We start from the raw sequence: 21,775 nt of genomic DNA, 5'->3' as shown, positions 1-21,775 counted from the left end.
CTGCCTTTTTCCCTGCCTCAGTAACCAATTTTTGCCAGTTCGGACCAAATTTTCCCATTTTTTAACTCCTGTATCACCACCTTTTCTAACAAATTCAGCCACTTTTAAACAAATATTGCCACTGTTTGCCACTTCTACCACTTTTTATGTTCTTTTTTTGCCACTTTAACCAATTTCTGTCACTTTTATCTTAATTTCACCACATTTAACCCATTTTTATTCTGTTGAAGAAAAGGGTTTTACATTTATACTTTGGCACAAATTTATTTAAAAATATTTTTGTTGCTTTGATAAGAGTCGTTGTTACTCAGGGAAAAAAAGTTTAGTTATCACAACATAACTTTCTAATCACTCCTTGGGCCTCCAGTTTGGCTGGGCCCCAGTAAGCTCTCCCCTTTATACCCCCTTATGGATGGTCTTGTCTGCACATGACTATTTTTGAATATGCAAGGCTGTGTTCAACCACCTCCAGGTACAGTGGGGGTCCCTGATCTCTGACACCTTTATTTTGGGGATCACAGGCTGAAAAGGTTGAGGACCACTGCTTTAGAGTTCTATGTTGTAGACTGAACAGATTTAAAAGTTAATTTATTAATGTGTCTGTAAAAATAAGGGGAACGTAAGGAAGAATAGGAACTAGACTCCATTTTCCTCTGTGTATCTGCACTTGTACTACATTAAAACATGTCTCTGATATAATGTATTAATGCTCAATGTTTTTTTTTTTTGATACAACTGATGATAAATGCTGACTTTTTCATCACATGGGTGAAGAGCCATTTCCCACTGTGATTGGCAATGAAATATGATAAGTGTTGGTAATTTAACGAATTGGTGCTCTGTAAAAGAGAATCTGGATTTGAAATCCGCTGACAGTGTGATCCGTAGGGGAAAACCAGGTTTCCCCCAACAACTCTCCAACATGTGACAGTTAATCCAGCAGCTGATATCACCTGTGTTCAGATAGAGGGATTATAGCAGAGCTAATTCTGCGAGAAAAACAGGGACTTTCTTTCTTTAATCCTGGTGAAAAATCATCGCTGGATTTTTTTCCTTCTTTTTTTTTTAAATAGGCATGCAATGATGTCATGACTGTGTGAAATACAACACTGCTGTAAAAACTAATCCCAGTCAAAAGCTATCACTAATTAAAAGATGGAGAAAATACACTGAGTCAAAATCTAAAATTGGCGCATCATGCCTCGCCTATTTTCTGCGTCTGGTTTTACAGACTAAACCCTTGTGTCCAGCCAGACATGGACAGTTTTAAAGTACTTACCATCTCTCACTAATGCTTTGACTGCGCACTGTAATGCATCCATTTAATCTACTTTGGCTGTGAGGAGAGGATGTTCTCACCTGTGAGATCAACACAGGAGGACTTAATGAATATGTGGGAGAGGGCAGGGAGCTGTGACTGAACTGATGATGATAAATGACTGTCCCTAATAAGCTCCTTGGCAACAAGGATAACAAATTTGTACTTGCAAACACTAGGAAAGGTATTAGGCTGCACCTCTGATAACCTTTTAGAGACACTTGAACTCAAGGAATTAAAGATGTAAAATTCTCCACCCAGGCAACCTTATAGAACATTTGATGGTAAAGGAGTTACAGCCTGTGTGCAAAACAAAGGTAATACAGGGTGACTCCACTGCATGACACATTTAATAGTTTAATATGCACTCTGCCTAATCTATGCACATTCTGCACCTTCAAACCCATTTCCCCCTAAAGGAGTTTCATTCTCATTGATAGCAGCCTCAGGAGAGCTCCGACCTCACAACAGTCCGTGCTTCATAACCTAATCATGTTATTGGCAGATGGTCCAAGGTCCTAGTCTCGACCAAGGTGAAATATTTTGGTGTTTGTCTCCAAGTGAATGAAACAGAAAAACAGTATGGTTCAAAGATGAAGAGTACCATCCTTAAAATAAAGAACTCGAAAATCAAGATTGCATGAGGTTACATTTGCAAAAAAAAAAATCCATTGCTTTAAAACTAGATTAGATTAGATTAGTCAGTTCACTTTCTTGATGATCGGTTTGAACTTATGCAAGTCGTCTTGACTACGTCTACATGCCTAAATGCATTGAGTTGCTGCCGTGTGATTGGCTGATTACCTATTCATATTAACAAGCCATTGAAGAGGTGTACCCAATAAAGTGGCCATTGAGTGAGTCTATCTATCTATCTATCTATCTATCTATCTATCTATCTATCTATCTATCTATCTATCTATCTATCTATCTATCTATCTATCTATCAATCCGTCTGACCGTCCGTCTGTCCATCCGTCCGTCTGTCTACTATGAATATGTGTAGTTAGATAAATAGATAGATTCATTTATGCTTTATCCAGTGCATTGCCTCATGGCATGACAGGGACACAAAGAGTAGGATCAATATCCAATAACACTTTAACAGTCAAAACCTGAGAATACCAATAAGGTGATGCTTTGTGACCTTCATGGTTGATTGGGTGATCAATTCCACAACAATGGGCATGCTTATTTGCAGTACAGGGTTTGAAGCACATAAGCACATTTTTTAAATCTATAAAGCTTAGGTTACTCAGTTCTTCATTTCTGCAAAAAAAGAAAACATATAATACCTACCCTCTGCATTGCCCCCCATCCCCCATTCCCCAGTTGTAACATCCAGCTTGTTGGTTTCATCAGCTATAAGGTGTGATTATCAGCCACTAAATCATTGGCTCAACAGCAAGCTGTCGATCTCCTACAGCTAAAGGACCATCGCTTCATCACTGTGCTCCCGCTTTTTTCTAATCTCAGCGAGCAGAGGGGAGGCAGGCTGAGAAAACAGAAAAATAAAAGTTAAATTAGTAATGGGGCCTGGACCTGCTGGCACGAGAAAGGAGGGTTCTGTAATATTGATGAGCTGAGTGCAGCAGGAATGACTCATCTGAAGCTGGAGATGAAGAATGAGAACAGAAAAACCTACAGTAGAGTCAAGACTTGAGATTTTCAGTCCTGCACTCCTGAATCATTTTAAAGAAAAACAGCATGTTTGGAATGTCTTGGGCTTACTGGTTTTTAGGTAGTACCAATACTTGAATAAAAAAACATTTTTCTGCATGGATGAACTGAATGTAAGAAGGTAGAATAGATATTAACTCTGATGCACAGCACACATGCTAGCTCGTGTACTACCGGCATCATCTATCAGCGTTCATCAACAATGATATCCTTTTTTTCATCAGCTAGTCATTGAGTTGGCACTCTTTTGAAATAATAATTTATCTGTTTTTCTAAAGCCTTCAATATTTATGAAGACCATCATGCTGTGGATGTTAGAGTGCCTCTTTAGGAATGTGATGGTGTGTGGCCTAGGTTAACTTAAAAACATTTTCAAACGCCCTATGCTCCTGAACTGCTTGGCACAGTATGAGAGCACATGTGGTTATGCATAAGCCATTGGTGAATTTTGTGAAGCGCATGGTGAAGCTAAGTGGTGTCACCATGTTTTCTGTGACCGTTCCCATAACAATAAGAGCTATTTCATTCAAGCTCCTCAGTTTCAGTGTCAGAAAGTTTCTGTTTGAAATCTTAGTTTTTGGCGCACACCATATCTGAGGTTTGGGTACAGGTTCCCTTTTAGTCTGGATTCTGTAAATGAGACCCCTGTTCTTTTGTCACGGTAATATTGTGATCCTGACAACCAAAAAGCAATGACACAAGACAATGGATACAATTGGACTTCATTTCATGGTAAAAACATGTTTTACAATCAATTATGGCTACTCTCAGATCAAAGTTAACGCTAGCATTGATCAGTTTCTTTACTTTTAGGAATGATGGACATGATAGAAAAGGCTAACAAATCTAAGATATTTTTTTATTGTAACATACTACATACTTAAATACATGCACTTACCTCCAGCAGAAGGCCCTGCTACTTCTGTGGAAAGATCCACTTTTAAGGAAGCAGCAGGTCTGAATCTGCCCATGGTCCAAAGGAGGCGATCTAACTAGTTTGGGAGTTTCTCTCTTCTAAACTACTGTACAGTCTTAAAAGTAAGTTTAAAATGAGTCCCATACTTGACAAATATGAACTTTTGCTGTTACATCATACATGAGTTTGTATAACTGAGGTGAAAATAGAATTCATCCAATGTAGAGATTAAAATAATTGATAACGGATAAATGAAAATCAGATTAAAGTTCTTCTGCAGCTTTGAAATAAAAAATAAAAAAAATCAATATTGTATTTCAATAGGTGGTTGCTCATTTAAAGCACATTCTCAGGCACTATTTCTTCTACCTGCTCATCTCTTTAAAATGAGCACTTATAGAAACAGCATGAAGACTGAAATTGTAAGTTTATCATCCACACTGTGTCTTGGATCTAATGAGGCTGCCTGTGAGTCATGCTGCAAATCTGCTACTAAAACTGCTTATTACTCTATCCCAGCCTAAACAGTACTGTACTGTCACCCACTGTTACAAATAGACTCCAGCAGGCAAATCATTGCACATGATTACCGTTGATGTTTCGACCTCAGCGCCATTTACAATGTTATTTTATTGGCCCAAACTTTGACCACAGATACAGTTGGCCTCATAATGCACCTCCTCTGCTATGATAAAGCTGCACCACCACTGTTTCTAATTCATACTAGTGCATTCATCTGTTACTATACTATCCCTTTTTCATGTTGATACAGAGTCATAAGTATGAATTCAAGAAGTAAGTTATCTATATATGCAGGTTGTTTTTACTGTTTTACAAGTCAGTCATGTCTATCTGCTAGATTTTGTTTTCAGACTTAATATATTGTGGATCGCAGGTTTTCTAAGCCAGAAATAGGTTTGGGTTGATTAAGGATACAGAGCAAAGGACTATTCTAAGGCATAGGGGCAGCTGTGGATCAGTGGTAAACTCTGACTTCCTCAACTAAGAGGTAGGGGTTTGATCCACAATCATATATTGACCATCACTGAAAAACTGACACTCCCACTCCTGCATATACCACTGAATATTTTAGAATAATGCATCAAATGAATAAAACTCAGGCGTAAAAAGTGAGCTGAAAAAATTTTGCTCATGCATTGTTTGCCTCCAGGTTGTTTTATCGTAATTCCCTAAGGCTGTCATAATAAGTCTCCAAAGACTCTCCAGCTGGTCCAAAAATGCTGCTGTGCATATTTTGACTATAATGGAGAAACAATAACAAATCTCTTTCATCTCTTACAACTCGTGTAGTATGATACCGTCTTTTTTTTTGCCCTGTAATTGGACAAAATTTGTCAAAGTGCCCTCTTTAGTACCCTGGAAGTGGACAAATTTGACAGAGTGCCCTCCTCTGTGTCCTAGAAGTGGACAAATTTGAAAAATTGTCCTTTTTGGTGCCATAGAAGCGGACAAAATTTGAAAAAATGCCCTCTTTGGTGCCATAGAAGTGGACAAAATTTGACAAAGTTCCACCTTTTGTGACAAATAGTTGGTGTAGTAATGTCCTGAATCTTCCACTGTCCTTTGGCAGCTCTGGTCCAAATCATGGACCAGTATGTCACATTGTTGCATAGTTGTGCAAGTTTGGTCTGGTTTTACACTGGGACATGTGCAAGCAGACCAAAATATGTGATGAAAAAGCTTGTGATTGGTCAGAATATCTTGTGGTTTATGAGTAGGAAAGCATGTTTAAGTATACAGTTATGCAACTTTGATACTTCAACCTGAAAAAAACACATATGAATTAATGATTTGGAGACACAATGAATCTTAAATAAAACTGCAAACTTAATGTTGTCACATATCAAAACAATACATCAACACAACATAAACAATTAAGATCAATTATAACCAGCGGCGCTCACTGAACAACATCAGAAGATGACATTTAACAGGATAAATCCAAAAACAACGTGATCATACATATCACAGTAAAGCAGCAATCATCCTCCACAGCATCGTGTGTAAATGCCAGTGAAGAGCAGAGGAGGCAGAAAGTGTGGTATATTGATTGATCATGCATTGTATCACTTCATCTAAAGATAAATAAATCACCTGTTCATAGCCCACTAGAGTGAAACCTGTTCATGAATGTTTGTGGAGATAAGTTGGGTGTTTATTACTTTTGGAATATTCCAGCTGCTTGATGAGAGGAAGAAAAAAAGAGACTCAGGCCTTGTCCACACGGAAACAAAAGATATTTTTCAGTTTCATTTTGAAAAAGTTTTCCGTAAATACGGAACCATTCAGGAAATATCAGTGTAACCACAGAACCTCTGAAAACGGCTGGAAATGCTGTAGTATATATGCCAAGTCTGTACGTGGCGCTGTATTGCTTTCATGGAAACGCACCAAAAGGGAGAAGAAAATCACAGAAAACTGCCCCAAATTTTGTTCTAGTTGCCCTACTGGTTGTTCCGTGGTGGATTTAAGAACATCTGGTGTATGCTGATCTCGCTGGTGGGAAAGGAGCATCAGATTTTGCTGTAAAAGCCATAATAAGCTCAACAGCTTCTGCAGCACAAACACACTCCTGTAATCCGCCATTGTTGTTTTGGTTCAATATGTGCATGCGGGGTAAGTGGCCTACACTATGTGTGACGTAGTCGTTTCAAGAAAGATGCGATTGGCTGTCCACACGGAGACGAAACTGTAAGCGTTTACAGATTTGTTCACTGTGGGACTCGGTTTCAAAAGTATCATTTATGGCCTCTCAAAACGTGTGGATGAAATGCAGATACGACAAAAACCTTTTGCGTATACTCCTGAATTCGTCTCTGTGTGGATGGGGCCTCACACAGTCGTTTCTGAAGATTTTCAGGTCTCTCTGTGCTTTTAACATATGAATAGTACATCTGACTATCTGTACAATAGCACATTTGACCCAAAAAGTACAGTGCTTACTACAGTTAGGTCAGATCAAGGTGAGTTCATATTCACACTACAAACAAACTAGACCAGAGTCTGAATAAACCACAGAATAAGACCCAGCTTTTCATGCAGTCTCTATCAGGTTGTTTGGATGGCACCAGAGTTCAATCAATAGTCTTCACACCAAAACCGCACCAGCTCTGCAAACCATTTCAACTGACCCACTCAGGTTAGGTGTGAAAGGATTTTAAGAATACCAAAGAACCAACACACTGACCTTTTGTCTCTTCCTCTTTCTCTATCACGTCTACATGGCATGGACTCTAAATATTCATGTCAAAAGGTCATTTTTAACCATTTTTCACCCTGGATGTTCATTAGCTTGCTTATTTTAGGTTCCTCTGATCAGTGCTGCAGGTGGCCTGCTGCTGTGGTTCTGCCTGACTCTGACTGCTTAAACTCTTAAATCTTTAAAGCTGTGACCTCCAGCTGCTATAATCAAAACAATCCATTCTCCCTCTTTTATCTGCATCCCAATTACAAATGCTAATAGGTAGACTGGCTGCTATTATCATTGCTCTGCTGTTTCTACAGATGGTACTCATGTTTTACCATTATAACTGGTATTGTCGAGTGCTGTTTATTTTAGCTCTCTGTTGGTCTCCTATTTCATCTCTTTTTCTTTATCTCCCCACCATTCCACTTACCGAGGTTAGTAACGAAATTGGGAACCACTGCTCTACTTAACGTACAAAAAGAGAGGGACTATCAATGTATTATTTCTGAAGTTGTTTTAATATGTGTAAATGCTGCTGCAGGGTAGGCATTAGACAAGGTAATTAACAGCACCCTGCCAAAATGTCCCTTGTTGACATTTTCTGCTGCAGAGATTCACAGCAAGTGACAGAACTAAATGTTAAAAGGACAGATAATACCTTTATTTGACAGAAAACTCTACTTCGTCATAGAGAACAGGATCAGGAGACCCCATGTGCACATGTGGGACTCAGGCTGAGCCACAGATGTGCACTGACACAACCACTGGATTCAAAGTGAAACAGTAGGGATCAGGGATTTTCTCTGAACAGGAACAGGAAATGGGTTTGAAAGTAACAGACAGCCCATTTGAAAACATAACTCAATAAAACATGCATGTCATTTAAACTGTTTCAACAAAAAATAATACGAGTCCACTAGGGTATTGCTTTGCAATGTATTACAACAAACACTGCCATGGAATAAAGTAAAACCTTTGTAATAATACTGCCCTGTCAGATAACATTTCAAAGGCCTCCAACACAAGGCCTGACTTTTCCTGGCTTTACCGAAGTGTTCCTTTATATCTCTTTGTAAAACTGCAAGATCACAAAGAAAATGAAAAAATTATCAATACAAAGCTCAGCATATGCATACATTAAGTCACAAACAAGCACGGTGCAGCATGGAAATACAGCTAATTCAACTAATATTCTCAAGCTAGCTAAAATAGCGGCAGCAAACTGTTAGCTTGCGAAATTAGCATTAGCTAGCACAGCACATGTAAAACATAAACAAAAACTTCCTTAAATGAAATTTCTCCTCACATTTTAACAATTTTTAAATTATTTAAACACACAACTATGACAAATGGTCTTGAAGGCGAAAGCATTACAGGAAACATTCAGCAACACGAGACCTCGCTCTCTCGCTCTCTCTCCTTCTGACTGCTTCATTTCAGCATGGCTGACTAAAAGTGAAACCTAGCTAACAGTGACCACTAGATGGCAGGACAGAAACATAAAGTTAGGCAAATGTTTGCTTTTAATACTTTGTGACTTTAACTTATTATGAAAGCCTTTAACTTTTTTTTTAGCATAACTTATTTAAATTACTGGCTTTAAATTAAAGGTGGCGTAGTAATACTTGATAATGTAGGTGCCTCAGCTTATGGCTGGGAGTCAGTGCTGCTTTTAGGTAACCTTGCAAAGCAGATGGATCTGCCCGTTTCTGTGTTTCTCACTGGCGAATCCATCTTGCAAAGCTCCTGTCTGAACCGTTTGGGCCCGGTTAGAAAGTGACAGGACCAATCAGCAATGAGGGGCAGTACTTTCAGGCGCGGCAAAGTCGTGACGTAAGCAAGCAGCAATGAGAGGCTGGTGCAGATATGGCAGAAGACATTGGCGAGGATACTGCTAAAGCATCAGTTTCATCAGAACTTTAAAACATTTCATCATTTAAACAAGAACAAAGAACAGCATTTAGTTGTTTTCTTTTCAAAAACCACAAAAGTTGTGTACTGACATGTCTACAGTCGCCATGATTCGCGTTATGCAGTTCTCTATGGTTTTACTCCTCGGTCGTGGCCACATCATATGTTTTGTTGCTCTGATTGGCCGGTAAAGATGTGACAGACAGAACGTTCATCCAATCACCCTCCAAGTTTTTTTTCAAACTGCTGAGTTATCTCACTGTAACATGTTTCAATGAAAGTGGGACTTTTATTTCCCTAAAGGCATATGGGAGACTTCATGGTGAAGTGGAAGAAAATACACTATGTATGGCAGACACCAAACACTGCACATCACCACAAACTCACCATCCCCACTGTAAACATGGTGGTGACAGCATCATGCTGTGAGGATGCTTCTCAGCAACCGGCCCTGAAGGGCTCATAAAGGTAAAGGTTACAATGAATTCAGCAAAATACTGGAAAATCCTTGTGGACAGGCATACTCAGTCTGCCAGACAACTGCAGCTTTGGACAAGATTTTTTTTTTTCCAGAAAGACAATGACCCAAAGCAAACAGAGAAAGCTACACAGAAATGGTTTAACAACAACAAGGTGAATGTTCTGGAGTGGCAGAGTCAAAGCCCGGACCTCAATCCAGTAGAGAATTTGTGGCTGGACTTTAAAAGGCCTGTTCACGCCTGACCCCTGTACAACCTGACTGAGCTTGAGCAGTTTAGCGAATGTAGTAAAACTGCAGTGTCCAGATGTGCAAGCCTGATTGAGACCTTTCCACACAGAATCAGGGCTGTGATTGCAGCTAAAGGTGACTCTACTAAATACTGACTTGAAGGGGTGAATATTTATGCGATCACTGATTTTTACATTGCAAATTTTTATTCAACTGGCATCACTTTCAGAAAATCTGTTTTCCCATTGTCATTAAATCCATTTTTTATTACTTCATCAAAAACCCAAATTATATTGACCATGATTGATCTATAAAAACAATAAAAGGGTAAAACATACAAAGGGATATATATACCTTTTGTAGGCACTGTATGCGAATTGCCCAACTTTATCATCTGATGAAGCTTCTTCTATCAGCGGCAGACTGACAGTTTTAATCCATCTACCCTTACTGCTGTTACAGTCAGCAGAGAGCAGCAGATACTGAGATATCACTGCAGTTATGGAGGTCACACATGATAGCACCTAAAAATCAGGTTAAGGGTGCACGTACACATGGCGGCGCCTTTTGTCTTGATGCATCATCCATCACACTCAACCATAAACGGCTGTCTTTAATGATTTATCCTAGATTTAGTTAATTTGACATTTCTCTGAGAGAAGTGTTTGGGTGCATGTTTTTTTAATCAAAGTAATGAAAACATGCTGTGATGTTTTGCCATAGAGGTTGGGAAAAATGTAAAATAACATGATGTGACTTTCACTTTTATTACTTTTTCCTTCCTGTGTCACTTCTGATCCTGTCACACACAGCTGTCAATAATTGGGCTTTAAATCAGTTGAAAGATGGTTTGGAGAAAATCAGAGAATGTTTTCATACCCACTTGGCCAGAAGGAGAAACAAAGTGTTATTATCTTGTGTTTTTTCCTGTTGGAAATGATTTCTTGGATATTAATTTTTTAATCTTGCACATTCCAGTATGCTACTATAAAGCTTGCACACACATTTTAGGCAGTTTCACTCATAAGACCATGCCATTGTAGGGTGTGAAAATAGTTCATCTAAACTGTCTTAAAGAAACAAGGGAGGCCAGAAGTGAATTGTGGTTGATATTGTTGGAGGTGTCAGAAACAGGTTCAGCATCCTTCTGTGGTTCCTGTGTTGAGAGGAGAATTTAAGATAGCCTATAACAGACACAGTAGAGTAGACAACACCTCTGTACATTCTGTCCACAGGAAGGGCAGCTGAGAGCTGCTTTCATCACATATTCTCCACGGGAAGGGTACACATAGGTTTTTATTGCTCAGTGTGTCACCACAGAGGGCACTCAACCACATTTATCTATCAAAAGGGCATTGGAGAGGATACTATTGTGTTGTTTTAAACATCTACTATAGAGTCTTTCCTTTTGCTCATGCATTTTATTTTTTTTAAAAAGAACTTTAAATTGAAAAATCTAAGTTGAAGGGTAACTATGCAAATGCAAGGATTAACCCCAAAACAATGCCAGAGCAAACCTTGGTTTTCCCTTGTCATTCTTCTTTTTTTGTTTTATGAATTACAAGATAAAGGGTCAAGCTGCTTTAAGAAAAACTTTTAGTACTCCCTTTTCTGCCCTGCAAAGGTAACCATCGCTCTTTTATTGGGCGTTTGTTGTTGTAAACTACTTGCAAATGTAGAAATAGACCCACGAATGCATAAGAAGATCTGTAAACAGATTCATAGATAGGCATAAAAATCCAAAAATATGTACACAGTACATATTAACTTCTATACCCATTTGGATATCTATTTACACATTTGCAAGTAGTTTTGCAAAAAATAATGACTATTCTCCTTCGTCTTCCTCCTGTTCAGACTCAGTTCATCTCTTTCCTCCAGCATCCTGCTGTTCTCCCACTGTCATAAATCATTTTTCTCTTTCGTCTGCAATGGCTCTTTCACATCTCTCCCTTCTCTTTCACTTTTGCCCTTTGCTATTTATATACATTTCCTCAGTGTCATTTCGAGTCTCTTTCAAAGAGGCCATTGATTAGCCATAATTTGATTTTTTCCTTTTTGCCCACCATTCTAGTAAATAGCCTTTTTGCCCACAGCTTCAATTATGTATTCTTCAGATGAATAACGAAGGCTTTTATGGAGAAAAATGATGGAGACTTATTGTGACTCATGCTGTTCAGATTTGATCGTTGGTGTGGATTATGTTGGAATAATTTATGACTATATTTTGTCCCAATCCATCTGTGAATATTCTACACACAGTATGTTCTCAGGTAGGCCAGATACACTGGCTTAGGTCACAGACGCTCTTTGTTATATCCAGTGCTGATCTGCAGAAGCTCATTTTGCCTTGTAGCTGATTGCTATTAACTCATTTGGTTCATTTAACACGTCAAAAGGCTTTCTAAGCTGAAAAGCTTCATTTTATACACAACTCTTCAGATGTGCCTCGCTCTCTTACAGCATGTCCAGAGTAGGTTTTTGCTTTTGTTTCAAAGTCACTGTCCCACAACTCATCCCAGTAATACTAAAAAAGTGGATTTATTCCTGAGGGAATATCCAATGTGCCTGGAAAAATCCTCATCTCATTAATATTCCAGCCAGGAATTAACCCTGAGAGTGTTGAAAAAGATGCTATTTTTGTGGTTGATTTTAAAGAGGACAATGTGTAATTGAGCTAATTGGTCCTTAGCTAGCTAAAGTTAAAGGTTTCCTTTAATGCAGAAGCCTTTGTTGATCATCAGGTTCATATGATTAAAAGAACAGAGGCTCAGTAGGTATAGTCGGTTGTCTCAAAAACTAGAACCAGGATCCCCTCTTCCTCTAGTCCAGGGGTGTCAAACTCAAGGTCCAAATACGGCTTTGGAACAGGTAAATCCAGCCCACAAGATTGTATGCTATTTCTGTCATGACTGCCTCATCAGTATGAGGTCTGCAGATTTCCTTAAGTATAAAAATGTAAAGTTATCCTGATGATTTAAGATATCTTTGGTAAGTCAGAAAAAGTAAAGAGTAAAAATAATTAGATAAAAAGTCAGGAATATGGGAAAAGAAATTAATTTGTGTTTTAATTTCATATTTTCAATTTGCATCTCACAAAAAGGACTCAAGCTTAGGATTTGACTTTTTCTGAGCATTTCAACTCATAATTTTGACTTTTTTTATAATATATTGAGCTTTTAGATTCATAATTTTACATTTTAAGTGAATTTAGACTTTTTTATCTAATTATTTTGTATTTTATCTCATATTTTCAATGTCTAACTTTGACTTCATAATCTAGTAGTTTGACTTTTAAGGCCCACAATTTAAAATTTGAATCATACTTTAACTTTTAATTTCATGATTACAAATTGTATTTTATATTTTGACCTTTTAAAATCATGATTTTGACTTTCTTTCTTATATATTTTCCTTTTAAAGACATAATTTTTCAATTTCATGTTTTGATTTTTATGAACTAAGAAATTTACTTTTCTCAGCTATTGAGCCTGTAAACTTATCTTTTCAACTTTTTAAATTACTAAACCTTTTATAATCAGCGCTAAGTTTTTTGTTTGTTTGTTTTCTTTTCCCCTTTTATTATGGGTGAAACAGGTTAAAAAGGTGACCCTTTAAGGCCTTTAGGTTAGACCTGAATCCAGAATCTGGGCCCTGCTGTGGTTGAGTTTGACTGCTGTAGTCCTACAAGTTGATGGCCACTCTACGAAGCAGTCTTTGCCATCAGGGGCCCCTGTGTATGGATGCATATGAATGACATTATTCTCTATAGCAACCTCTGCCATCAGTGTGTGTTATGTGACTTACTCCTTGTGAAGGGTGTCAGTGATTGTCTTCTGTACAAAGGCCAGGTCAACAGTCTTCCCCATGATTGCAGTTGTGTGTACTAAACCAGAGTGGGAGAATGAAGCCTCAGGAAACTTGGACTTTTCCACAATAATCTAATATTTTGAGTAAGCGGATTTGAAATTTTTGTGAGCTGTAAGCTGTAATCATCAAGATTAAAACCAAAAAGTCTTGAAATATTTTACATTGTATGAGATGTATCTAGAATTATTGGAAGTTCAACTATTTGAAGTTAATTTAGCTTGTAAAAATGAACTTTGACACTTTGTAGTCAAAGCTAACTTACTTGTCAGTTTTGTGTTGTTGCCAGAAAAGCTTGGACCTCCTCATTTTGGCTTTTATACTTTTACTCAGCCAAAATATACTCAAGTAAAAGTTTAATTAATGATTTTAAAAACTACTCAAAAAATTACAAGTACACCAAAAATCTACTCAATAGTCATAACAGAGAAAATGTAGTTAGATAACCCCCCCACCCCCACCCCCACCCCCCAGTTCTAGCTTCCATCCATCTTCTTCTCCTTATCCAGGGCCAGGTCGTAGTGGTAGCAGATTAAGCAAGTTAACCCAAACATCCCCATCCCCAGCGACACTTTCCAATTCCTCCTGGAGGATCCCAAAGTGCTCCCACACCAGACAGGATATCTAATCCCTCCAGCACCTTTTGAGTTCCCCCAGAGGTCTCCTCCAAGCTGGATGTTTCAGGAAAACCCCCAAAGGGGGGCATCCAGAAAACATCCTGATCTGATGCAAAGGAGCAGCAGCTCTACAGTTCCCTCCAGATGTCTGAACTCCTCACCCCATCTCTAAGAGTGAGCCCAGCCACCCTGCAGAGAAAAATCATTTTGGCCGCCTGTATCTTCGATCTCATTCTTTCGGTCATTACCCAGAATTCATGACCATAGGTGAAAGATGGGATGAAGATTGACTGGTAAATCTAAAGCTTTGCCTCCCAGCTTATCTCCCTCTTCACAACAATGCCAGCAGAACTGCTGACACTGCACCGATCTGCCTGTCCATCTTGCACTCCCTAAGATACTTGAAGATACTTGAACTCCTTCACCTGAGGCGGAGACTCACTCCCCATCTGGAAAGAGGGGCGTATGCTATGCAAACCGCACATTACAGATGTAAACATTCAAACTTCAGCGAGACTTTAGTTGTCCATGCCAATGCTGTTGACCACAGAGTGGTATTACTTTCTTTAATACCACTATTCAGGCTGCCAAACAACACTATTTTATCTTATTCTTCTTCTCTTATTGTGGTGTCTCTTTCCAAGTCAAAGAGGTTTTTGTTCTTTGCCATATTATGTACCTCCATGGGAGATGTGACCTGTTGAACAGAGAAGATACAGGGGAGTGATATTTAAATTTTTCGCCACCAAATTGATCAGTTATTAAAATTGTGCAATGATTGATCAGGTGCACGCTTCATAAAACACACATGGACCCTGTTGTATGATGTCATAGATTTCTGCACCCAAATAATTTAGTATAATAAAACTGATAAACAAGGGCCAATCTGTGCAGATAAACCAGCATGTAATAAGTAAAAAAAAACAAAACATTTGCTGTTTGAATGAAAAGCCCAAACACACATCCACTATTACACGCACACACAAGATAGTGATCAGACAGAAAACAGAGGATATCAGTCTTTGCTAGAAGTCAATACTAAGCAGTTTGCTGCAGAAGCTTTTCCCCTGTAGACACTATGACCTTTAGTTGTGTTACTCTCATGAACAGTACACACAGATCATTACATACACTGATAATGACAAAGCATTCTTGAAGAAGCTTTAATTGCAAGCCGAGATGACAAAAATAGCTGGTATCATAACAATCAGATGTTCTTTTTGATAACAGGAAGTGCTGAGAATTTCTATTTTAAGCCCACCTGAGAAAAGGGAAGATGTACAGAGGAAACGGTCTTGATTGTCTTTACTTGGCTTTGACAGACATCTTGATATCTCTGGATATTACCTGAAAATAATTCCTTTGTATTTCTCTCAGGAACCTGTGAGGACACCTCCTCTATCAACAGATGAGGCCCAGATTTTATGTAGATACCAGCAGGGAGACATTTTAATGAATTAATATGCATTGGCCCAATTAGCCTCTGCACTGCAGTAATTATCATGCGCTCGCACACATTTATGCACTGGAAATCAGGACATCCCATAACTCAGTTCTGGCAACCCAGAGGATTGTGGGACTTATTTTTAAGCTGGGGGAGGTCAAATGTTTCCGATTTGTTCTCTCTGCACATTTAATTAGCTGGATTCGCGTGCATGAAGAATGTGATGAGACACATGAGCAGCCTGATATCTAATTCCTCTGATCTTTCCTCCAGGGATGTGGGGGAAGGGGTGCTATGTTGTTAGAAAGCAAAATATATTTGTTTAAAGACAAGATCATCAAAATCAACCCATTTTCATGGTCTAAGAGATGATTTACTATGATAGCTAGAAAAGCACTTGGAGAGCACAGACCTCTGCCATTAGCCCTTCCTCCCAATGGTGAAAAATCCTTTAAATAAATTCCTGGATCTGACCCCATGTGCCCCCCACCACAGCATTCACCGATTACTCCCTCCCCGGTGGGGTGGACACGTGGTGAGGCAAAGCATTGGCTTCGCTATCAGTGGACTGTCATGGCAAAAGCATTGTCTGCTGGTGCCAACAGATGCACTGACAGTCTCACCCACGGTCTCACTGGACAACTGGAAGTCATGGCAGAGGGTGAATATTCCTCTATTCCTCCCAGCATTGTGAGTATTCTTGCTACAGTTCGCTGTCTATGTCTCTGTTACGCTCCGACTCGTCTCCTCGATGGGGCGTGCATCTTTCAAACTCTACTAGTATAAACTCCAAAACTTTGAATAGAAACACACCCAAAATGCTGCTGGGATTGAAGTTACTCATGTCCGCCATCTCATGGTGTAAAGTGGTAAGTGGATCATCAAAATCAACCCATTTTCATGGTCTAAGAGATGATTTACTATGATAGCTAGAAAAGCACTTGGAGAGCGCAGACCTCTGCCATTAGCCCTGTCTCCCAATAGTACAGAATCCTTTAAAAAAAATTCCTGGATCCAGACAGTGATCCGGATCATTCCCAAAATCTAATCAGTTCTTCCTTATGCCATTTCTGACATTTCCTGAAAATTTAATCAGAATCCATCCACAACTTTTTGAGTTATGTTGCTGACAAACGAACAAATGAGCAAAACCCACCCGATCACATAACCTCCTTGGCGGAGGTAATAAATGAAGGAAACTGAAACTGAAACTGTACATGGCAAATGGACTTGATCTTACAGTTCCTTGACTAGTCAAAGTGTCATAATACCACAGTTCACACACATTCACCCCACTTTCACACACTGATTACAAGGAATACTATGCAAAGTGGCCATCAGCAGGCCCTCCCACAGAATTGGTAGGGCCCCTGAAATTGCTATTGTTGAGATTTGATGTTCAAATCATTCATGTCACTTTTTAACCCCTTCTCATCACTGTTTCCACCTATTTTGCCACATTTGTTTCCACATTAGCCATTTTTTTCTACTTTTAACTCTTTTCACTACTCTAGCCACCACTTTTGCTGCCAATTTTTCCACTTTAAGCAATTTTTTTGCCACTCTTAATGCATTTTTGTCACTTTTGACCAATTTTTGCCACTTTTCAACTGCTTTGAGCATTTTTAAAACCCCTTTTTTTTCTTTCTTGACCCATATTTGTTGCATTTTTCCTTTTTTCCCCTTTTTACCAATTTTGGCCACTTTTAACCAATCGTTGCCACTTTTTGCCATTATAATGGCCCATTTTTTGCCACTTTTAATCACTTTTTTCCATTTTGGCTGCCCATTTTTGCCACTTTTAGCAGTTTGGGCACTCTTAATACATTAGTTTTTGCTACTTTTTTCTTTTCTTAACCCATATTTGCTGTTTTATCCCTTTTTCCCCCTTTTAATCAATTTTTGTTGCTTTTAACTAATTTTTGCCACTTTTAACCCATTTCAGTCAACTTATGTCTTCTTATGCTATTTTAAAATTATTTTTTCCCTTAAAGCTGTCTCAGTTTCTTGTACTTTATTCATTGGTATCCTGACATTTGTGCACATCATGTCTATGAAATCTGGCATTACTTTCCAGATGGTTCAGTTTAGAGCGCCCATCCACATTGTTAACATTAACACACACAAAAAAGAAAATTGGTTTACATTTTGAAAAAGGCAATATCTATCACACTGCCCTTATCCCTTCTTATGGGCAGCCTTGGCCATCAGTATTAACTAATCACAGTCATATGTGTCCATTCACAGTCACACATAACTGATGCTCCAGTGGGAGCAGATTGAGGTTAAGATTGCCCAAGGACAAATCAACATGAGTGCAGGAACTGGGGATCGATTCCTCCACCTTCCATTTGAGAGATGACTTTCTGATCCACAGCCACCCCCACTTATATATTTACCTTTACCTGTCATGTCGGACAATATATAAGTAGTGGTACATTGAAATCTATTGGCCATATCCATCAAAGAATAGCACTATCTTATGTGCATACTGAACCTGTGCAAATGGCAGAAAAAAATCATGTCTGATCCACAGAGCATATGTAAAGGTGAGATTGATGCAGACTGCACACAAGCTGCACACAAACTGCTCAGCCAATCAAACAGCACTCTTGATTCTGCATGCAAGCAAATAAGGTAATATTAAAAAATTTAGCACAAAACTGCTCCCCTTGTATGCAAATAAGCCTTGGTGCGAGTGGCAACTAGTTCACAAGTGCCAGCGATTTTGTCCATTTAATTTAGCTTTATCAGTAAATTGTTGCAGAGAGAAACAACTCCTATTGGTTCACATAAGGAGGCACAACAAGAGCAACAAAGGCGGATACTTTTCTAGCATTCGTAATCTTTTATTTGATTATTCTTTTGAGAGCAAGAGAGCTCAGAACAAGAGTCAATAGCAACAGCAGAATAAGGTGTTTGGCATTGGCAGAGAATAGTGGCAAATTTTTCATGGGCACAACCCACATACTCAGCTCTGCTTCTCATCCCAAAGATGCATGCTCTTTACAAATGTGGCACCATTTGAAGGGAAATAAACAGGCTTTCCAACTATATAAGATTTATTGCCAAGAAGCATTGTTACGGCAAGGAAATAACTGACCAAACACACATTTCCTTAGTTTTTGTGCTAGGTTTAGATTCAGTCATAAAGAGGAAAAGGTAAGGTAATCCTTAAAGTTCCTCTCCAGCTGAGATCTACCTGTCAATGTTAAAATATATTGTATCATTTGCTTTTTATTGCTTTAAACATCAGCACAAGCTGACATAGTGTTATTGGTGAAAAGGCATCGTTCTTGTAGAAGAAGAAAGGATAAATAAGAGTGAGGGAAAAAATGAGATGAAGAAAAATGCTGCCCCCATGAATACAGGAAACGTCTGAGTGAGTCACAGTAAACATGAGAGGGTAGAGTCAGGGAGGCAAAGACTAGACTGGCTGACTGGCCTTTGGCATCTCACACTTTAATTAAAATAGATTGGAGATGGAGAGAAAGAGGTGGAGACTGTCACTATGGAAACCAAGTTTGGTTAGATTGAGATATTGAGTTGTCTTAAAGAGGGCTGTACAGTGGCATTCTACATTTCCTGTGGTTTCAATTACAATTTCATTATTTTATGTACTTATTTAAATGAGATCTAAACTTTCTACCTTATCATTTATTTATTTAATTGATTTAGTTTTTCAGCTGGAAGAAGTTATGTAAAAATGACAGTCACTTTATCAAGTTACATCAACTTCATCTGTAAGGAGCATGAATTTCACCACAGAGAATTAAGAAAAAAATGTATGTGTTAATATGAATGTGCATATGTCTGACGGTGTGCATGCCCACATTCTCATGTATGTCAGTACTACAAATTAATACATTCATAGCTCTGTGTACCAGCGTGTGAATGTGTATGCATCTAATTTCAGACACTCAAGTGATGCTCTATCTTTCCCTAACACGCCAGTCTCCTTTGCCCCCTGTAGAGCCTGGGAGGGATGCTGGGAGCGGTTCATCACTCACTCAGGATGGGGGTGATTACTCGGCTACTGTATTCTGAGTCCTTCTCTAAATATAGAAATGCTGTTGCACTGGGGAAGGGCCGGGCTGCCCAGAGGATGGATGATGATGGCCATGTGGTCATCACTGAATGAGCAGCAGGTGCATGACAGCCTTTTGCATAAATGTAGACAGCACTACTTTTCATTCACATAGCATGGGGTTTGCAGGTAGCAGCCTATACTACTGAGCCAAGAAGAGCAGTATGTCTTTTGTAGTGTTTGTAAATCCAACCACATGGGTTTAGCAATCAAGCCTTACCTGATATGATAATGATGGAGTTACTGTACTTCCAGAGTGAATTGACAAAAAAAAAAAGACTTGATCAGGATCATTCATCTTCATCTGTTTCAAGCTGCAAAGGATTACACAAAACTATTGAAAACTACAATCATCCCACTGCCTGTGGGAACGCTTTACTCAATGGTACTTCACACAGAGAAGTGCTGCTCTCAACTGTATGCTAGTGCTTACTTTGCTGTACAATCAGTGGTCATCAAAGCTCACACAGATAAGAATGTCATCCCACTTATCAGTCCACTCTTCTTTACCTTACACATGATAGTAGTACACTATGTCTCATGGACAGTTTGGCCTTTGAAAGTAGCTTAGAGTCGCTCATCTCTTAACTGAAAGGTCGGGGGTTCAGTCTCCAGCTTCTGCAGCCGCATGCAGAAATGTCTGCTGTACTCATGCTGGCACACCCAATGGAAGAGAGGGGCTGCTCTGGCAGCACATGATCAAATGGAACTGATACCAATAACATTAGCATGGTCCCAGTGTACAAAAAATGACATGCAAGTTCATAAAGCAGGAGCTCATTTGCTAAAGTAAACATTCTTTGACTGATGGACTAATGAACTGAACACATCAGGAGTTTTTCTACCATAAAAAGTTGTTCAAACATTACCTCCTCAACCATACCTCTGGTTTTCTTTTTCATTTAATCTTTGCTAGTGTGAGTCGATCAGCTCCTCTCCATTATAGACAACCCGACCTTCTCTCTCCCCTCAACTGTTGATGGAACTGTGTTTCTACAAGTCTGTACATTGCACTAATCAAATATCGAACACCTCACTGATCGATGTGCACAACACAGACCCTGAGTGCATGCTGGTGATTATCAAGGTGGGCTCCAGTGTGTTCAGCCACCAAGGTGGAATAGACAGCAGGGCTGACTAGGTTATAGATCCAGGCCTAACACCAAAACAACACATTCATCCCCCTGTGAGAGAAAATATTCAATACTAAAGGTTCAATGAAAAAGAAGCATAGGATTCCATCATAGCTACATGCTTTGACTATCCAGACACAGAAAGAATCTGCATTTTATTCCTTGCAGTTACAAAATCAATGAAGGAAAAGACTTCACCAAAACCAGCATAAAACTATCTAGCATCTAACACTACTTGTAAACCATCCCCACATTGTGCCATATTATCTGATTTTCTTTGTCATTTTTAGTTGTCTAATGTTGTTCTTTTGTTCTGAATAGTTCCATGAAACGTCTTCCTATACTAAATATTTGGCATTATTCGGTGGATGATTGCTGCTGTGGAGTAATAGATTTGAATGAGCCATAAAAAGCTCTCTGAACAGTCACTGTAAGAACAGGGAAAAGCTGTCAGCATACAAGCACACATCCCCCACTCTCATCCGGCACACAGGTGTGCCACAGGGCTATGTACTTAGTCCAATCCTTAGTCCAGTTCACTTACAGCTGCACCCCTTTTCATTCCTACAACATGACAGAAAGTTTGCAGATGACATTATACTATATCTCATCTCAGTCGTTCAGAAAATAACTGCTTCTGAGCATGGCAACAAAAGAACTCATTAATTAAAGTAAATAGTGAAGAGCTGGATATTGTTGACCACATCAAATCCTTGGGGTCCACATAACCAGGGACCTCACATTTCTTTACAACTCCCACTGGGTTTGGAGGGTTACAGAGGATGTTATCTCTAAGAAAAATGAAGAAATCCAGATTCTCCCCCCTGAAATGCAACTCAACTTCTACAGGAGAAGTTGAAAGTATCTTCCGTTGGTGTTTCACCG

Source organism: Cheilinus undulatus, linkage group 16 (assembly GCF_018320785.1).
Source record: "Cheilinus undulatus linkage group 16, ASM1832078v1, whole genome shotgun sequence".
Taxonomy (NCBI): Eukaryota; Metazoa; Chordata; class Actinopteri; order Labriformes; family Labridae; genus Cheilinus; species Cheilinus undulatus.
The sequence above is the reverse complement of the archived record's forward strand: the minus strand, read 5'-3'. Positions refer to the sequence as shown.